Below are 18,787 nucleotides of genomic sequence, written 5' to 3'. Positions count from 1 at the left end.
CATATCTTTAAAAATCAATTTTATTTCTTTTCCTCTAATTTACATGTGTATGAACATGGCCGATTGGTTTGATGATATTTTCTGTTTTTAAGGGCTTTTTATATAATTTTGAAAGACAATTAGCCATTGTTAGTTTTTTTAAATCTATTTTCCTCAGCTGATCAATTTTTCTTTTGGTTTTGTTTATGGTATCTTTTATAGCACAGCTATTTTAAACTAACATATAATCAGATCTAACAATTTTTACATTGTGGGTTTTTGACCTGGGATATTGTTTTAAAAGACCTTCTCCATTCCAACTCATTTAAAAAAAAATGCTTTTGTCTCATACTTTCATGATTTTAATTTGTATTTTTAAATAATAGATCCATTTAGAATTTATTTTGGTAAAAGAGTAAATTCATATCTAGACCTCTTTCTTAAATATCTACCAATTACCTTAAAGCCATTCATCCCTTCATTCATCAAGCAAACTATCTTTCATCCTATTTATTTTAAAGCTCCTTTTTTTATATAATACCTATGTATTAACATTGATTTCTGAGTCCTTGGTTTTGCTCCACTGATAAATTTATTTGTAAGTGTCAATGGTATTAATTAGCATAGTTTTATAATATGTTTGAAATATCTGTCAGGCCTAGTTTCCCCCATCACTTATTACTCTTAATTTTTCATAATTTAACTAGACTTACACAATACATTTTAACTAGTAACATTAGACTCAGCCTATCTAGTTTTAAAAAACAATGAATATTAGCACTGCTGCAACTAATTGTTTAAATATCTTTCTCCATTATGAGATTATAAACCCTATCATGTCAGAAACTATCTTATTCACCATTGCCATAATCTAACATAAAGTACATAATAGGTACTCAATACTGGAGAAGGAAATAACAACCCACTTCAGTATTCTTGCCTGGGAAATCCCATGGACAGAGGAGCCTGGCGGGCTGCAGTCCACAGGGTTGCAAGAGTTGGATATGACTTAGTGATTAAACTACCCACCGCTACCAACTACGTGCATGCTAAGTAGCTTCAGTCATGTCTGACTTGTGACCCTATGGACTGTATTCTGCCAGACTCCTCTGTCCATGGGACTTCCCAGGCAAGAATACTACAGTGCAAGGTTGCCATGCTTTCATCCAGGGGACCTTCCTGATCCAGGGATTGAACTCATGTCTCCTGTGTCTTCTGTATAGCCAGTGGATTCTTTACCCCTGAGCTCCCAGAGAAGCCTGTCTCACATTGTACAGAAAGTCGATTTGAGATGGATTATAAACTTAAATATGAAGGAGAAACCAACAGAAATTCTAATTTCTTAAGACTTCTTCCTTGACACATGTTATTTAGTAGGGTGCTGTTTAATCTCCAAATATTTTAGAATTTTTCAGATATCTTTCTGTTTTTATTTCTGGTTTAATTCCATTGTGGTCTAAGGAACATACTAACATACTTTGTATGATTTCTATTATTTTTAGTTTGTTCAGGTGTGTTTTCTGGTCCAGAATGCGGTCTGTTTTGACGACTGCTTCATGTGAACTTGAGAAGAATGTGTATTCTGCTGTTGCTGGATGGAGTACTCTATAAATGTCAATATTAGATCAAGATGATTGGCAGCACTCTTCAGTTCAATGATATTCTTACTGATTTTTCTGCCTTCTTGATCTATCAGTTACTGAAAGGAGATTGTTGGAGTCTCCAGCTAAAATGGAGGGGAATCATTGTATAACCCTACAATTTAGTGTCAGTCTTTTAAAAAACCTGTGTTCCTGAGTTGTGACCTTATTTTGTCCCTAGCAGAAACATAAAGGATTTTCTTGTTTTTTTTTCACTCTACATAGCTGGTGAAATTCCTGGATATAAAACTCATAAAAGTATGGGGGCTTTCCAGGATTGCATCAAACCAAAGAGCTTCTGCATATCTTTTAAAAATCAAAAATATGAGGAGGAAAAATGCAGAATAGAAAAAAATTAAATTAAGTTTTAAAAAGAATTGTAAATTTTCATGGAATCAAAAAAGTCCTCAAAGAGCCAAGGCAACCTCAAGAAAGAACAAAGCTAAAAGCATCACACTTCCTGGTTTCAACATGTACTACAAAGATACAGTAATCAAAACATTACAGTATTGTCATAAAAACAGACACATAGACCAATAGAACAGAATAGAGAGTCCAGAAATAAACTCATGCATATTGTCAGTCAGTCAGTCAGTTCAGTCCCTCCGACATATCAGACTCTTTGGGACCCCAAGAATCGCAGCACGCCAGGCCTCCCTGTCCATCACCAACTCCCAGAGTTCACCCAAACTCATGTGCATCAAGTCGGTGATGCCATCCAGCCATCTCATCCTCTGTCATCCCCTTCTCCTCCTGCCCCCAATCCCTCCCAGCATCAGAGTCTTTTCCAGTGAATCAACTCTTCACATGAGGTGGCCAAAGTATTGGAGTTTCAGCCTGAGCATCAGTCCTTCCAATGAACACACAGGACTGATCCCTTTAGGATGGACTGGTTGGATCTCCTTGCAGTCCAAGGGACTCTCAAGAGTCTTCTCCAACACCACAGTTCAAAAGCATCAATTCTTCAGCACTCAGCTTTCTTCAAAGTCCAACTCTCACATCCATACATGACTACTGGAAAAACCATAGTCTTGACTAGATGGACATTTGTTGACAAAGTAATGTCCCTGCTTTTTAATACGCTATCTAGGTTGGTCATAACTTTCCTTCCAAGGAGTAAGCATCTTTTAATTTCATGGCTGCAATCACCATCTGCAATCACCATTTTGGAGCCCCCAAAAATAAAGTCTGACACTGTTTCCACTGTTTCCCCATCTATTTGTCATGAAGTGATGGGACCAGATGCCATGATCTTTGTTTCCTGAATGTTGAGCTTTAAGCAATTTTTTTCACTCTCCTCTTTCACTTTCATCAGGAGTCTTTTTAGTTCCTCTTTACTTTCTGCCATAAGGGTGGTGTCATCTACGTATCTGAGGTTATTCATATTTCTCCTGGCTATCTTAATTTCAGCTTGTGCTTCTTCCAGCCCAGCGTTTCTCATGATGTACTCTGCATATAAGTTAAATAAGCAGGGTGACAATATACAGCCTTGACTTACTCCTTTCCCTATTTGGAACCAGTCTGTTGTTCCATGTCCAGTTCTAACTGCATATAGGTTTCTCAAGAGGCAGGTCAGGTGGTCTGGTATTCCTATCTCTTTCAGAATTTTCCACAGTTTATTGTGATCCACACATGCATATTGTAGGGGAGGAAAATTTGCCACCCCAAAATGTATCTCTTTGGCATGTGGATTATTTCAAGTTGAAAACAATCAAGGCCCAAAAGACTCAGGAAGAAGCTTTGACTTTCCCCTTTAACTGCCTGAAAGAATTTAGATAGAAGACATATTCCAAGAGGGAGATATCACAATAGATGACTATAATATGAGCTGGGTGTGGTAGGTAGGGAAGAACCTAGCAAAATTTGTTATAATTTCTCTCTGTGCGCCATTGTCTTTCCCTGGCCAAGCAAACATTGGTTTACCAAACACTTGCTTTTCCATCTCCATGTGAATTGCCATCCTCACCTTTGTAGTCCCAAACCACTATCCCCATCATCCCTGTTTGTCTTTAGCTAAAGACTGGGTTTAAGGTGAGGATTCTGGCCATTTTGACAAATTACTCAGTCTTCCTGGGTCTCTCTTATGTGTTCATGTTACCAAATTTTTGTTTGATTTTCTTTTGCTAATCTGTCTCATAGCAACTTAATTCTTAGACCAGCCAGAAAAACCTTAAAGGTAGAGGAAAATTTCCTCCTCAACAATGCACAGTCAAGTAATACTTTGAAAATGGAGCCAAGAATACTCAATGGGTATAAGATAGTCTCTTTAATAAATAGTTCTGGGAAAACTCAATACCTATATGCAAAAGAATAAAATTCGACTAAGTTTGGGCAACCATGAGTAAAGTTACTATAAACATCTGTGTGCAAGTTTTTATGTGAACATAAGTTTCACCACTTATGATTTGGGAAAATATCGAAGAGTTTACTTCCTGGATTACATGGCAAGAATATGTTTAGCTTTGTAATAAACTGTCTTCTCAAGGGTCTTTACCATTTTGCATCCTCACCAGCAAAGAATGAGAATTCTTCATCCACATCCTCACCAGCATTTGGTGTTGTCAGCATTTTGGATTTTGGCCATGGTAACAGGTAAGTTGGAAGAGGGTGTTTGTTATGACCAGTGCGTTCTCTTGGCAAAACTCTATTAGCCTTTGCCCTGCTTCATTCTATACTCCAAGGCCAAATTTGCCTGTTATTCCAGGTTATCTTGACTTCCTAGTTTTGCATTCCAGTCCCCTATAATGAAAAGGACATCCTTTTTGGGTGTTAGTTCTAAAAGGTTTTGTAGGTCTTCATAGAACCGTTCAACATCAGCTTCTTCAGTATTACTGGTCAGGGCATAGACTTGGATTACCATGATATTGAACGGTTTGCCTCGGAAATGAACAGAGATCATTCTGTCGTTTTTGAGATTGCATCCAAGTACTGCATTTCGGACTCTTTTGTTGACCATGATGGCTACTCCATTTCTTCTAAGGGATTCCTGCCCACAGTAGTAGATATAATGGTCATCTGAGGTAAATTCACCCATTCCAGTCCATTTTAGTTCACTGATTCCTAAAATGTAGACATTCACTCTTGTCACTCCTGGCGATATTCACCCTGTTTGACCACTTCCAATTTGCCTTGATTCATAGACCTAGTATTCCGGGTTCCTATGCAATATTGCTCTTTACAGCATTGGAACTTGCTTCTATCACCAGTCACATTCACAGCTGGGTGTTGTTTTGCTTTGGCTCCATCCCTTCATTCTTTCTGGAGTTATATCTCCACTGATCTCCAGTAGCATACTGGGCACCTACCGGCATGGGGAGTTCATCTTTCAGTGTCCTATCTTTTTGCCTTTTCATACTGTTCATGGGGTTCTCAAGGCAAGAATACTGAAGTGGCTTGCCATTCCCTTCTCCAGTGGACCACATTCTGTCAGACCTCTCCACCATGACCCACCCATCTTGGGTGGCCTCACATGGCATATCTTAGTTTCACTGAGTTAGACAAGGTGATGGTACATGTGATCAGATTGGCTAGTTGTCTGTGATTGTCAATACTGAAATCATATTAATTATATTCTTTGCAGACAAAGATGGAGAAACTCTACACAGTCAGCAAAAACAAGACCGGGAGTTGACTATGGCTCAGATCATGAACTCCTTATTGCCGAATTCAGACTTAAATGGAAGAAAGTGGGGGAAACCACTAGACCATTCAGGTATGACCTAAATCAAATCCCTTATGATTATACAGTGGAAGTGAGAAATAGATTTAAGGGACTAGATCTGATAGACAGAGTGCCTGATGAACTATGGACGGAGGTTTCTGATATTGTACAGGAGACAGGGATCAAGACCATCCCCAGAAAAAGAAATGCAAAAAAGCAAAATGGCTGTCTGAGGAGGCCTTACAAATAGCTGTGAAAGAAGAGAAGTGAAAAGCAAAGGAGAAAAGGAAATATATATCTATTTGAATGCAGAGTTCCAAAGAATAGCAAGGAGAGATAAGAAAGCCTTCCTCAGTGATCAGTGCAAAGAAACAGAGGAAAACAATAGAATGAGAAAGACTAGAGATCTCTTCAAGAAGATTAGAGATAACAAAGGAACATTTCATGGAAAGTTGGGCTCAAAAAAGGACAGAAATGGTAGGGACCTAACAGAAGCAGAAGATATTAAGAAGAGGTGGCAAGAATACACAGAAGAACTATACAAAAAAGATCTTCATGACCTAGATAATCACGATAGTATAATCACTCACCTAGAGCCAGATATCCTGGAATGTGAAGTCAAGTGGGCCTTAGGAAGCATCACTATGAACAAAGCTAGTGGAGGTGATGGAATTCCAGTTGAGCTATTATTTCAAATCCTAAAAGATGATGCTGTGAAAGTGCTATACTCAATATGCCAGCAAATTTGGAAAACTCAGCAGTGGCCACAGGACTGGAAGAGGTCAGTTTTCATTCCAATCCCAAAGAAAGGCAATGCCAAAGAATGCTCAAACTACCACACAATTGCACTCATCTCACACGCTAGTAAAGTAATGCTCAAAATTCTCCAAGTCAAGCTTCAGCAACACGTGAACCGTGAACTCCCTGATGTTCAAGCTGGTTTTAGAAAAGTCAGAGGAACCAGAGATCAAATTGCCAACATCCACGGGATCATGGAAAAAGCAAGAGAGTTCCAGAAAAACATCTATTTCTGCTTTATTGACTATGCCAAAGCCTTTGACTGTATGGATTACAATAAACTGTGGAAAATTCTGAAAGAGATGGGAATAGCAGACCACCTGACCTGCCTCTTGAGAAACCTGTATGCAGGTCAGGAAACAACAGTTAGAACTTGACATAGAACAACAGACTGGTTCCAAATAGGAAAAGGAGAACGTCAAGGCTGTATATTGTCAGCCTGCTTATTTAACTTCTATGCAGAGTACATCACGAGAAATGCTGGGCTGGAAGAAGCACAAGCTGGAATCAAGATTGCCAGGAGAAATATGAATAACCTCAGATATGCAGATGACACCACCCTTATGGCAGAAAGTGAAGAAGAACTAAAGAGCCTCTTGATGAAAGTGAAAGAGGAGAGTGCAAAAGTGGGCTTAAAGCTCAACATTCAGAAAACTATGATCATGGCATCCAGTCCCATCACTTCATGGCAAATAGATGGGGAAACAGTGGAAACAGTGGCTGACTTTATTTTTCTGGGCTCCAAAATCACTGCAGATGGTGACTGCAGCCATGAAATTAAAAGACACTTACCCCTTGGAAGGAAAGTTATAACCAACCTAGACAGCATATTAAAAAGCAGAGACATTACTTTGTCAACAAAGGTCCATCTAGTCAAGGCTATGGTTTTTCCAGTAGTCGTGTATGGATGTGAGAGTTGGACTATAAAGAAAGCTGAGCACCAAAGAATTGATATTTTTGAACTGTGGTGTTGGCGAAGACTCTTGAGAGTCCCTTGGACTGCAAGAAGATCCAAATAGTCCATCTTAAAGGAGATCAGTCCTGAATATTCATAGGAAGGACTGATGCTGAAGGTGAAACTCCAATACTTTGACCACCTGATGCAAAGAACTGACTGATTTGAAAAGACCCTGATGCTGGGAAAGATTGAAGGCGGGAGGAGAAGGTGATGGCAGAGGATGAGATTGTTGGATGGCATCACCGACTCAATGGACATGAGTTTGGGTCAACTCCAGGAGTTGGTGATGGACAGGGAGGCCTGGCGTGCTGCGGTTCATGGGGTCACAAAGAGTCGGACACAACTGAGCAACTGAACTGAACTGAATGGGTAAGTAGTTGTATCTCCCTGCTGTTTTAATATGCAATTTTCTAACCACACAGGATATCGAGCATTTTTTTCATATGCTTATTTGCCATCTATATCTCTTCTGTTGTGAGATCTCTGGTCCATTCTTTAAATGAGTGCTTCATTTTCTTACTGTTGAGTTTTAAGAGCTCTTTATATGTTTTGGATAATAGTTCTTTATCACAGGTACTTTGCAAATACATTCTCCTAGTCTGTAGCTTGTCTTTTTCTCTTGATAGTGTCTTTTGCAGAACATGTATGCTTTTCTAAAACTAAAATCATGTAACAAGCATTCCTCATACTACTATAAAGATCTTAAAATTTTTTAATTGTGGTAAAATATGTATAACATAACATTTACCATTTTAACCATTTTTGCGTTACAATTCAGTGACAGTTAAGTACATTCACATTGTTGTGTAACTATTGTCACTACCTGTCTCTGGAACTTTTTCATCTTCCCAGACTGAAACTCTACCCTCTTCAGAATAACTCCCCACTATCCCCCAGCAACCACCATTCTGCTCTCTGTCTCTATGAATTTTACCACTCTAGGTACCTCATGTAAGTGAAATACGTGATATTTGTCATTTTAGGAAAAACATTTAAACATTACAATATTGTTCAATGTTGACATAATATTAAATATACATTGTTTATTGACTCATTTCCTACTTCTAAACATGTTCATTGTGATTCTAATTTTTGTTTCAGTGCATTATATGTTTTATGCTACAGTATACACTTAGAATAGATTCCTGGAAGTGGAATTACTGAAAATGAAGAGTATGAGTATTTTTAAGAAACTTCATACAGTTTTCCAACTTACTTAGCAAAATAATCTTATCAATTCATGCATCCCAAAGTAATGAAAGATAGTACCTATCTTACTATGCTCTCACTAGTATTATAATCTTCTGAAGCCAATGCTAATCAGGAAAAGAAAAAAAAGCATCCTTTATCATACACCTATAACACCTGTGGGACTCATAAATTTTTCACTTTTATTAATTGAACTTTCTTTTATGGAATATTTGCCCATATCTTTTCTCCAAGTGCCTAATGTATTCTTAATAATTTTCTCATAAATTTATATAAAGCTCTTTATAGAACAAAATTAACAGTCTTTTGTCTATCATATTTTCTGTACTTTCTCAGTATGTTTGCTTTTAATTTTTTGTTTCTTTTTTGACAGAGAGGTTTCCAGGAATTTTTAAAATAGGATACACTTAGAAGAAAGAAGAGTCGTGAACTTTAGAGTTCTCTTTCAGGCGTGTTACTTCACAGAACATTAATTATTCATCCCTAAAGGAATCAAATTCTCCAAGACTAAGTTTTCTACAAGTAAGCCAATGCTTTTGCATAATATTTAAAAGCAAATTGGCAATTAACCTTGGAAAATAGAGCAATGATGTAAGATGTCCTTTGCAATAAACACTGTTTAAAAGTCAGGTGGCTCCAGTCAGCTCCAGCTGCAACTGCTCTGTAAAGTGTGTATTAATTACTCTCTATTGTTTTCAAAGCCAAATACAGCTAAGGTCATTACTAATTTGTACCAAAGATTTCAGAGCAATGTACAGACCATAACCAAGATATATAACTTTTATGTTGTGAAGCAAAGGCCAAACAGGTTGAACTGTCACTGTTTTCCATGTAGGGAACCTTGTTTTTCTTTATCTATATTTTAAGAATAAGCATCTGTCCTTGGTAGGCTAGATAACAGTTTAGAGGAGACAAAAGAAGACCTTAAACATAGAAAATATAAAATTATTACAACTGTGAGCAAGACACAAATAACCCTAGGACATTTGCTTATGCACCTGGGCCTTTATGAAAACTAGAGGAAAAGAAAAGGTGTATTTGTTGTGACAGTAACACTCCACTTTGCTTTGCAAGGGGAGGGAGTCCTAACAGGGTTTCTCTGCCCACACCTGACATGCAAGGGCATTTTGCAAAAGAAATCAGTGAGGATGAAAATTCAAGCCATTCAGTGTCTGCATTACTGGAAAGGCAAAACTAGTCTTAGCTTCCTCTTCTACCCAAATTGGAGTGAAGATTATAAGTCTGTGGGTTTACGGAGGACAAGATGAATGGTCCTGTCACAACCACAGTCCTCAGAGCTTCTGTGATCTAAGAGTATAAACTCCTAGCCAGATTTACAGCTGTTCCATAAGCCCAGGGTTTATAAAGTTACAACACTGATAAGATTTCACCTTTGTGCCAAATACTCAATAGGAAAAGATGGACTGATTTTGTTTTTTTGTAACAATACTAAAAACATTTGCTTTTATGTCATCATTTAAAAATCAGTCTTCACATAGATATATTATCTTATCAATTCATTTGAACCCTGCCACCATACTGGGTGCAGGGCATCTCTGTATCTACAATGTATGAAAGTGAAAGTGAAAGTCGCTTAGTCATGTCTGACTCTTTGTGACCCCATGGATTATACAGTCCATGAAATCCTCCAGGCCAGAATACTGGAGTGGGTAGCCTTTCCAGGGTATCTTCCCTACCCAGGAATCGAACCAGGGTCACCTGCATTGCAGGCAGATTCTTTACCAACTGAGCTCAATAAATGCTTTTTAAATAAATGCATACATAGGCAAACCTCCTTCTTCAAAATTGACCACAAGAATAGGTCAGCCATCACAGCTGAAACATAAAGGAGTAACAGTTGTTTATTTCTTGATAAGTTACATACACAAAGCAGACACAAAGTAGCATGATGCATAGGAAAAAAGAGTTAATTATACTTTATTAAATAAGTCACATCAGTTACCATACCTTTTCTGAACTTAAGCCCAACCAATTCTACTTTTTAATGTAACAAAATCTTATGAAATAATTATTTTTAAAACCAGGTAAGTACAGGGCCCAGAATCTAGCCCATCAGTTATCCCTAGGTTGGCTGGATGGGCATGGGGCAATGGGTAGTATTTAGAAGTTCAGGAGTGTGACATGATGCTCTATCAAGATTTGCCTCAGTGATACAAGGAGAGTTCAGGAGACATTATCAGAGATCTCTGCCATCCTGCTCTGCCCCAAATCCATAATTCTAGAAGCATAAAATTGAAAATGGGAGTTGAAAACAACTTCAGTTGGCAAAATGTGCCTAAGAAAGAATGCATGTTTGAGAAAATCAAGAAATCCTATGCCAAAAATGTGGGCAAGATAGTATGAAGACACCAAGTGCCTGAGTGAAAAATAGTAATGTAGGGTCACACACAGTATCCACTTCAAGACAAACAAATGAGAAAGTATTAGATGCTTGGGATTGAGAAACTGAGCCCACCAACAAAAATCTCTTTGTGTTACCATTTATTGTTTTCCAGTACTTCTTCCATGGCCCTTTAATTTTTCCCACTGTACTATAATATTTATAGGTTTGTCTCTCCCACTGGAATTTTAGCTCCTGGCATGTACATGGAAGCACTGAAGATTTTTTAAAGCATTTTTGAAGGAATAAAACTCATTTTACTTTACTATTCCCTCCTTCATCTTTTTTTTTTTTTTAAGAGCTTAGCTGTTTTATTTATTTATTTTATTTTATTTTTGGCCATGCCATGCCGCATGCAAGATCCTATTCCCTGACCAGGGATGGAACCCCTACCGCCTGCATTGGAAGTGTGGAGTCCTAACCGTTGGACCACCAGGGGAAGTCCCCCTCCTTTATTCTTTAAGTTCCTTTTTTTTACTTTTACCCTTGTGAGGATAGAAATCAAAACACCCGTGGTCCAGTCCCGGATCTGATGCTCTCTCTCTGGATCACTGTTTAACCTATCAAAAAAATAAAACTAATAACAATTGCCCTTCTCTAACTCACTGACAGAAATAGCAGATAAATTCTAGTGAAATCATACATGAAAAATCAATCAAGAGAAATAAATTAGCTAAACCAACAATATTGTTTTGATCATTGTTATTAAGTGACAACCTGCAAAAGACTGGTCTGCAAAACTAAGAAACAATTAGGAAAACTTAGACCTGAATAAATAGGTGCGGCAAGGGAAAAGTGATGAATTGTCAAGAGTTATCAAAGGACCAGTTAGTACACCAACAACTTCTCTTCTTTTCCCAGTTAAAAATCTAGTATTACTCAGGGGGTTTTCTGGGAGGTTAAGTAAAGCTAACTCCAGATTGGACAGCTGACCACAGAATATGTCTGAGTTAACCAAAGGCTCTGAAGGAGTTATAGCCCTTTAAGAAACCAAATTACTAACAGAAGCAACATTTTACAGACTTTCTTTAAAATAGGATTAAAAATAACATCTCCTTTACCACCACCACTCCCTCCCCACCAGCCTACCTCATTTTGTTCTAAGCCTAAAATATACTTGGCATTTGACTCTTCAGAAAATGTTAATAGTTCTCTAGTGACTTTCTCTAATGGGGTAGACAGAGGCGATACTGCTTAAAAATTGCAAGACTGCAATTCTAGGGCAACCTCCTTCAAAAAGAAGTTGACCTAACTAGTAACTGGCAAATATGCATCATGAAAAAAGAGAAACTGTAATAATAGGAGAAAAGTAAGACCTATTTGGCTCAAAACAGTCATAGCTACTGCCAAAATTCCTCCACATTTGCAATAAAAAATTAAAAGCAGGGAAAAATTAACTGCTTTCCTGTAAAAATAAACCTGCTCATTTGTGAAACAAATAAAACAAAACTTTATTTTGGTTTATGTGAGTCGTTGCTTCTCACAGGTATTATAGCTGTGAAATGTTTGCATATGCTATAGCAATAACACGTTTACATTAAAAAGTCCAAAAGTGAACTAACTACCTTTTTATATCAAACTAATAGACTTGCACTGTTCTCTCATCTGAGCTCAGACTTTAATATTAAACTACACTCTTGACATCACTTCTTGTATGTCTCAAAGGCACCTTAAACTCACACTCATTGTGCCCCAAACCAAAGTGATTATTTCTTTCACTCCTCAAAATTTGCTCCTCTTCCAAGGATCCCTGAGTGAATTAATCTGCCATCCAACCAGTTCTACCAGTCAGAAACCTATCATGTTTGACACTGTCTTCTCATCCTACTGTACTCAGTTCATCACAAAGTCCTGCCCATTTTATCTCTTCAATATATCTCAGATCATCTACTCCCATCCATCTCCACCACCACTACTACCCTTAACCCACTATCTCTCTCATGAACCACAGCACTGGCCTCCAAACAGAGCTAAGAACCTCCACTCTGGTTCCTTCCAGTATGTGCTCCACACTTCAGCCCAAATAATCATTTCAGAACACAAAACTAATCATGTCACATGCATATTCTGTTTAATATCCTTAGATGTCTCCCCGTTGCTCTTGGGGTCAGGACAAAATTCCTTAGAATAGCCTCAATATCCTGCATGGTCTGATCTCCACCCACCTCACAGCCCCAAATCACACCAGTCACTCTTGCAAAGATAGTAGTACCTCCAGGCACAATCTCTAAAAGTGAAAACTTTCCAAAAATTTTCTTTTAGATAATTTAATTTACAAGGCAGTCATTATGACTTATAAAATAATGTCGGGGGTGGGGGTGGGGGGTGCGGGGGGAAAGACCAAAAGAAACAGAAAAAGTATTTGCTTGTTCCAAACTTGATGCAGCTATCCTGAAGTACAATCCCCACTGCCCACCTCACACACATACACACACACACACACACACACACACACACAAAGATGTTAGAAACCAACCGTACCTCTGCTCTTGCTGTTCTGCTCCAGCCATGTTGCCCCCCTCCTCAGCACCATGGGGAATGGCTAGGATTCAAACCACATTTATCTGATTTCTAAGGCAATACACTTGCCACCATTTTATTGTGTCTCACAAGAACAGTTTCTCCATGTAAATTTGAACATTATAATAAGAAATCTTAAGCATACTTAAGATTCAGTATTTTCAGGAAAAGCTGAAAATACGCTCTATATTCTATTCCCTTTTTAATGAAAAATTTTAAAGACACACACAAAATAGAGAGACCAGACAATGAACTCCCATATCCAAATCACTCACATTCAAGAATTACCAATATTTTGTGATTATATCATCTACTCTTTTTGTTTGTTTTTTTTTGTGAAAGCATTTTAAATAAAATCTAAGAAAGCATATCATTTTACCCCCACATGCTTCAATATGCATTCCTAGGAAATACAGACACCTTCTTATGTAACCACTAGGCCATTATCATATTTAATTAATAATTCTTTGGTATCATCTAACATCTAGTCTATGATCAAATTTCTATGATTATTTCAAAAATCTCTTTTTATACAGTTGGTGAATCAGAATCCAAACAAGGTCCACAAATTGCATTTAGTTATCCTGTCTTAATTTTCTCCTTCTCCCACTTCATGTCATTGACTTGTTGAAGAAAGCAGGTCAATTGTCCTATAGAAAATCCAAAATTCTGGATTTGTCTATTTGGTTCCATGAGGCAGCATTTTAACTTGTCCCTTTCTTCATTTCCTGTATACTGGATGTTAGTTCTAAATCTTTGATTAGACTCAGGTTCAACATTTTGGCAAGAATATTTTATAAGTAATGCTATGTACTTTAAATTACATTTTATCAAGAGGTTCACAGGGCTCATTGTTCCATTTTTAATAATACCTATTATCATTTTCTTTTTACTTTTATTTGTGAAAATTCATAAGTCCAACAGATATTGACATACTAGGTATGTACCTAGTGAACTTTCAGGTTCTGGGCATAAAGAAGTAAACATGACAGCAAGGTACTGCTTTCATGAAGCTTTCACCTATCATTTCAATGATTGATATGCAGATTCATTTTAATGTTAGTGTTCACTATTTAATGAATTTTACATATAGTTATGTATGTATAGATGTATGTATTTTTATATTTGCATGTATGTGTGTAAACACACAGTCTTGATGTTGACTGACTTTTTCTGCCTTTTCATACTGTTCATGGGGTTCTCAAGGCAAGAATACTGAAGTGGTTTGCCATTTCCTTCTACTGTAGACCACGTCTTGTCAGAACTCTCCACCATGACCTATCCGTCTTAAGTAGCCTTATGCAGCATGGCTCATAGTTTGATTGAGTTAGATAAGGCTGTGGTCTATGTGGTCCATGATTTTGAACTGTGGTGTTGGAGAAGACTCTTGAGAGTCCCTTGGACTGTAAGGAGATCCAACCAGTCCATTCTAAAGGAGATCAGCCCTGGGATTTCTTTGGAAGGAATGATGTTAAAGCTGAAGCTCCAGTACTTTGGCTACCTCATGCAAAGAGTTGACTCATTGGAAAAGACTCTGATGCTGGAAGGGATTGGGGGCAGGAGGAGAAGGGGACAATAGAGGATGAGATGGCTGGATGGCATCATCGACTCGATGGACGTGAGTCTGAGTGAACTCCGGGAGTTGGTGATGGACAGAGAGGCCTGGTGTGCTGTGATTCATGGGGTCACAAAAAGTCAGACAAGACTGAGTGACTGAACTGACTGTGGTCCACGTGATCAGTTTGATTAGTTTTCTGTGATTGTGGTTTTCATTCTGTCTGCCCTCTGAAGGATAAGGATAAGAGGCTTATGGAACCCTCCTGATGGGAGAGATTGACTGAGGGGGAAATGGTCTTGTTCTGATGGGCAGGGCCATGCTCAGTAAATCTTTAATCCAATTTTCTGTTGATGGGCGGGTCTGTGTTCCTTTCCTGTTATTTGACCTGAGGCCAACCTATGGTGGAGGTAATGAAGATAATGGTGACCTCCTTCAAAAGGTCCCATGCATGCACTGTGCACTCAGTGCCCCAGACCCTGCAGCAAGCCACCATGAACCCACACTCCACCGGAAACTCCTGGACACTCACGGGCAAGTCTGGGTCAGTCTCTTGTGGGGTCACTGCTCCTTTCTCCTGGGTCCTGGTGTGAACAAGGTTTTGTTTGTGCCCTCCAAGAGCCTGTTTCCCCAGTCCTGTGTAAGTTCTGGTGGCTCTATGGTGGGGTTAATGGTGACCTCCTCCAGGAGGGCTTAGGCCATACCCAGGTCTACCGCACCCAAGGCCCCTGCCCCTGCGGCAGGCCACTGCTGACCCATACCTCCACAGGAGACACTCAAACTCTCAAAGGTCTGGCTCAGTCTCTGTGGGGATTCCTGATGCACACAAGGTTTTGTCTGAGCCCTTTGAGTGTCTCTGGTGGGTTTGGGGTTTGAGTCTAAATGCGATTTCACCCCTCCTACTGTCTTGCTGGGGCTTCTCCTTTGCCTTTGGGTGTGGGGTATCTTTTTTTGGTGGGATCCAACATTCTCTAGTCAATGGTTGTTCAGCAGCGAGTTGTAATTTTGGAGTTCTCACAGGAGAAGATGAGTGCACATCCTTTTACTCTGCCATCTTCTAAAGGTCCACCTAGTTAAAGCTATGGTTTTTCCAGTAGTCATGTATGGATGTGAGAGTTGGACTATAAAGAAAGTGGAGTGCTGAAGAATTGATGCTTTTGAACTGTGGTGTTGGACAAGACTCTTGAGAGTCCCTTGGACTGCAAGGAGATCCAACCAGTCCATCCCAAAGGAAATCAGTCCTGAATATTCATTGGAAGGACTGATGCTGAAGTTGAAACTCCAATACTTTGGCCACCTGATGCAAAGAGCTGACTCATTTGAAAAGACCCTGATGCTGGGAAAGATTGAGGGCAGGAGGAGAAGGGGATGACAGAAGATGAGATGGTTGGATGGCATCACCAACTCAATGGACATGAGTTTGAGCAAGCTCCAGGAGTTGGTAATAGACAGGGAAGCCTGGCGTGCTGCAGACCATTGGGTGGCAAAGAGTTGGACATGACTGAATGACTGAACTGAACTGACTCACTTTTGCAGGATCTACCTAGGCCATGACTCAAATCCCCTTCACTGAGGACTGCCCCTACCCCACATTTGTACTAAATACCCTCAACCCCTTGACCATAGCTGATTTAACTCAGAGTAGATCCCTGACCAAGATAGCCAATCACGATCTCTCTCCTAAGAATATGAACAGAGAGGGAATGGTGGCCTGGGTCCTGACAGCTTTCTAACAACCAGTTATCTCCTTTCCTGGAACTTTAATGCCAAATAAATAACTTCTTCTTGGATTTCATAATCTATCCTTGTTTCTTTCCTTTTCTTTTTGGCAAAGCTATTTCCTTAAAGAAAATCAGAGATACCAAGGGAACGTTTCATGCAAAGATGATCTTGATAAAGGACAGAAATGGTATAGACCTAACAGAAGCAGAAGATATTAAGAAGAGGTGGCAAGAATACACAGAAGAACTGTACCAAAAAGATCTTCATGACCCAGATAATCACGATGGTGTGATTACTTCCTAGAGCCAGACATCCTGGAATGTGAAGTCAAGTGGGCCTTAGAAAGCATCACTACGAACAAAGCTAGTGGAGGTGATGGAATTTCAGTTGAGCTATTTCATGTCCTAAAAGATGATGCTGTGAAAGTGCTATACTCAATATGCCAGCAAATTTGAAAACTCAGCAGTGGCCACAGGACTGGAAGAGGTCAGTTTTCATTCCAATCCCAAAGAAAGGCAATGCCAAAGAATGCTCAAACTACCGCACAACTGCACTCATCTCACACGCTAGTAAAGTAATGCTCAAAATTCTCCAAGCCAGGTGTCAGCAGTACATGAACCGTGAACTTCCAGATGTTCAAGCTGGTTTTAGAAAAGGCAGAGGAACCAGAGATCAAATTGCCAACATCCACGGGATCATGGAAAAAGCAAGAGAGTTCCAGAAAAACATCTATTTCTGCTTTATTGACTATAGCAAAGCCTTTGACTCTGTGGGTCACAATAAACTGGAAAATTCTTCAAGAGATGGGAATATAAGACCACCTGACCTGCCTCTTGAGAAACCTATATGCAGGTGAGGAAACAACAGTTAGAACTGGACACGGAACAACAGACTGATTCCAAATAGGAAAAGGAGTACGTCATGGCTGTATATTGTCAACCTGCTTATTTAACTTATATGCAGAGTACATCATGAGAAACACTGGGCTGGAAGAAGCACAAGCTGGAATCAAGATTGCTGGGAGAAATATCAATAACCTCAGATATGCAGATGACACCACCCTTATGGCAGAAAGTGAAGAGGAACTAAAAAGCCTCTTGATGAAAGTGAAAGAGGAGAGTGAAAAAGTTGGCTTAAAGCTCAACATTCAGAAAACTAAGATCATGTCATCTGGTCCCGTCACTTCATGGGAAATAGATGGGGAAACAGTGGAAACAATGTCAGACTTTATTTTTGGGGGGCTCCAAAATCACTGCAGATGGTGATTGCAGCCATGAAATTAAAAGACACTTACTCCTTGGAAGGGAAGTTATGACCAATAGATAGCATATTCAAAAGCAGAGACATTACTTGGCCAACAAATGTCCATCTAGTCAAGGCTATGGTTTTTCCTGTGGTCATGTATGGATGTGAGAGATGGACTGTGAAGAAAGCTGAGCGCTGAAGAATTGATGCTTTTGAACTGTGGTGTTGGAGAAGACTTTTGAGAGTCCCTTGGACTGCAAGGAGATCCAGCCAGTACATTCTAAAGGAGATCAGTCCTGAGTGTTCTTTGGAAGAAATGATGCTAAAGCTGAAACTCCAGTAATTTGGCCACCTCATGCAAAGAGTTGACTCATTGGAAAACTTGACTTTGATGCTGGGAGGGTTTGGGGGCAGGAGGAGAAGGGGACGACGGAGGATGAGATGGCTGGATGGCATCACTGACTTGATGGACATGAGTTTGAGTGAACTCCGGGAGTTGATGACGGACAGGGAGGCCTGGCGTGCTGTGATTCATGGGGTCGCAAAGAGTCGGACATGACTGAGTGACTGAACTGAACTGAACTGAAGCTATTTCCTATTATTTTCTGTTACTGGCAATCAAAACAACTTTAAGATATTAACTGTAACACATTGTGTGAGAAAGATCAGATGTCATTGTCAGATTATTTTTTCTTTCTTTTCAGATGAAAACTTCCTTAATGCTTTTCAACACCAGATTTTTGCCAGCCCTGTGTGTAAATGAAGTAAGCTTCAGCCCACTGAGTTGATTGGAGGTCACTACACGCAAGTGGGCTTCCCAGATGGTTCAGTGGTGAAGAATCCGCCTGCCAATGCAGGAGACTCAGGAGGCGTGGGTTGGATCCCCTCACTCCAGTATTCTTGCCTGGGAAATTCCATGGACAGAGGAGCCTGGTGGGCCATAGTCCATGGGGTGGCAAAGAGTTAGACACTACTGAGCAACTAAACAACAACAACAATAAACCACTAAAGGACAATGAGTACAGAGTATATGGGCTCTCTCAGTATTATTTCTTATAATTGTATGTGAATTACAATTATCTCAAAATAAAAAGTTTAC

The sequence above is a fragment of the Oryx dammah genome, unplaced genomic scaffold (genome assembly GCF_014754425.2).
Source record: "Oryx dammah isolate SB20612 unplaced genomic scaffold, SCBI_Odam_1.1 HiC_scaffold_26, whole genome shotgun sequence".
In the NCBI taxonomy this organism is placed as follows: Eukaryota; Metazoa; Chordata; class Mammalia; order Artiodactyla; family Bovidae; genus Oryx; species Oryx dammah.
The sequence above is the reverse complement of the archived record's forward strand: the minus strand, read 5'-3'. Positions refer to the sequence as shown.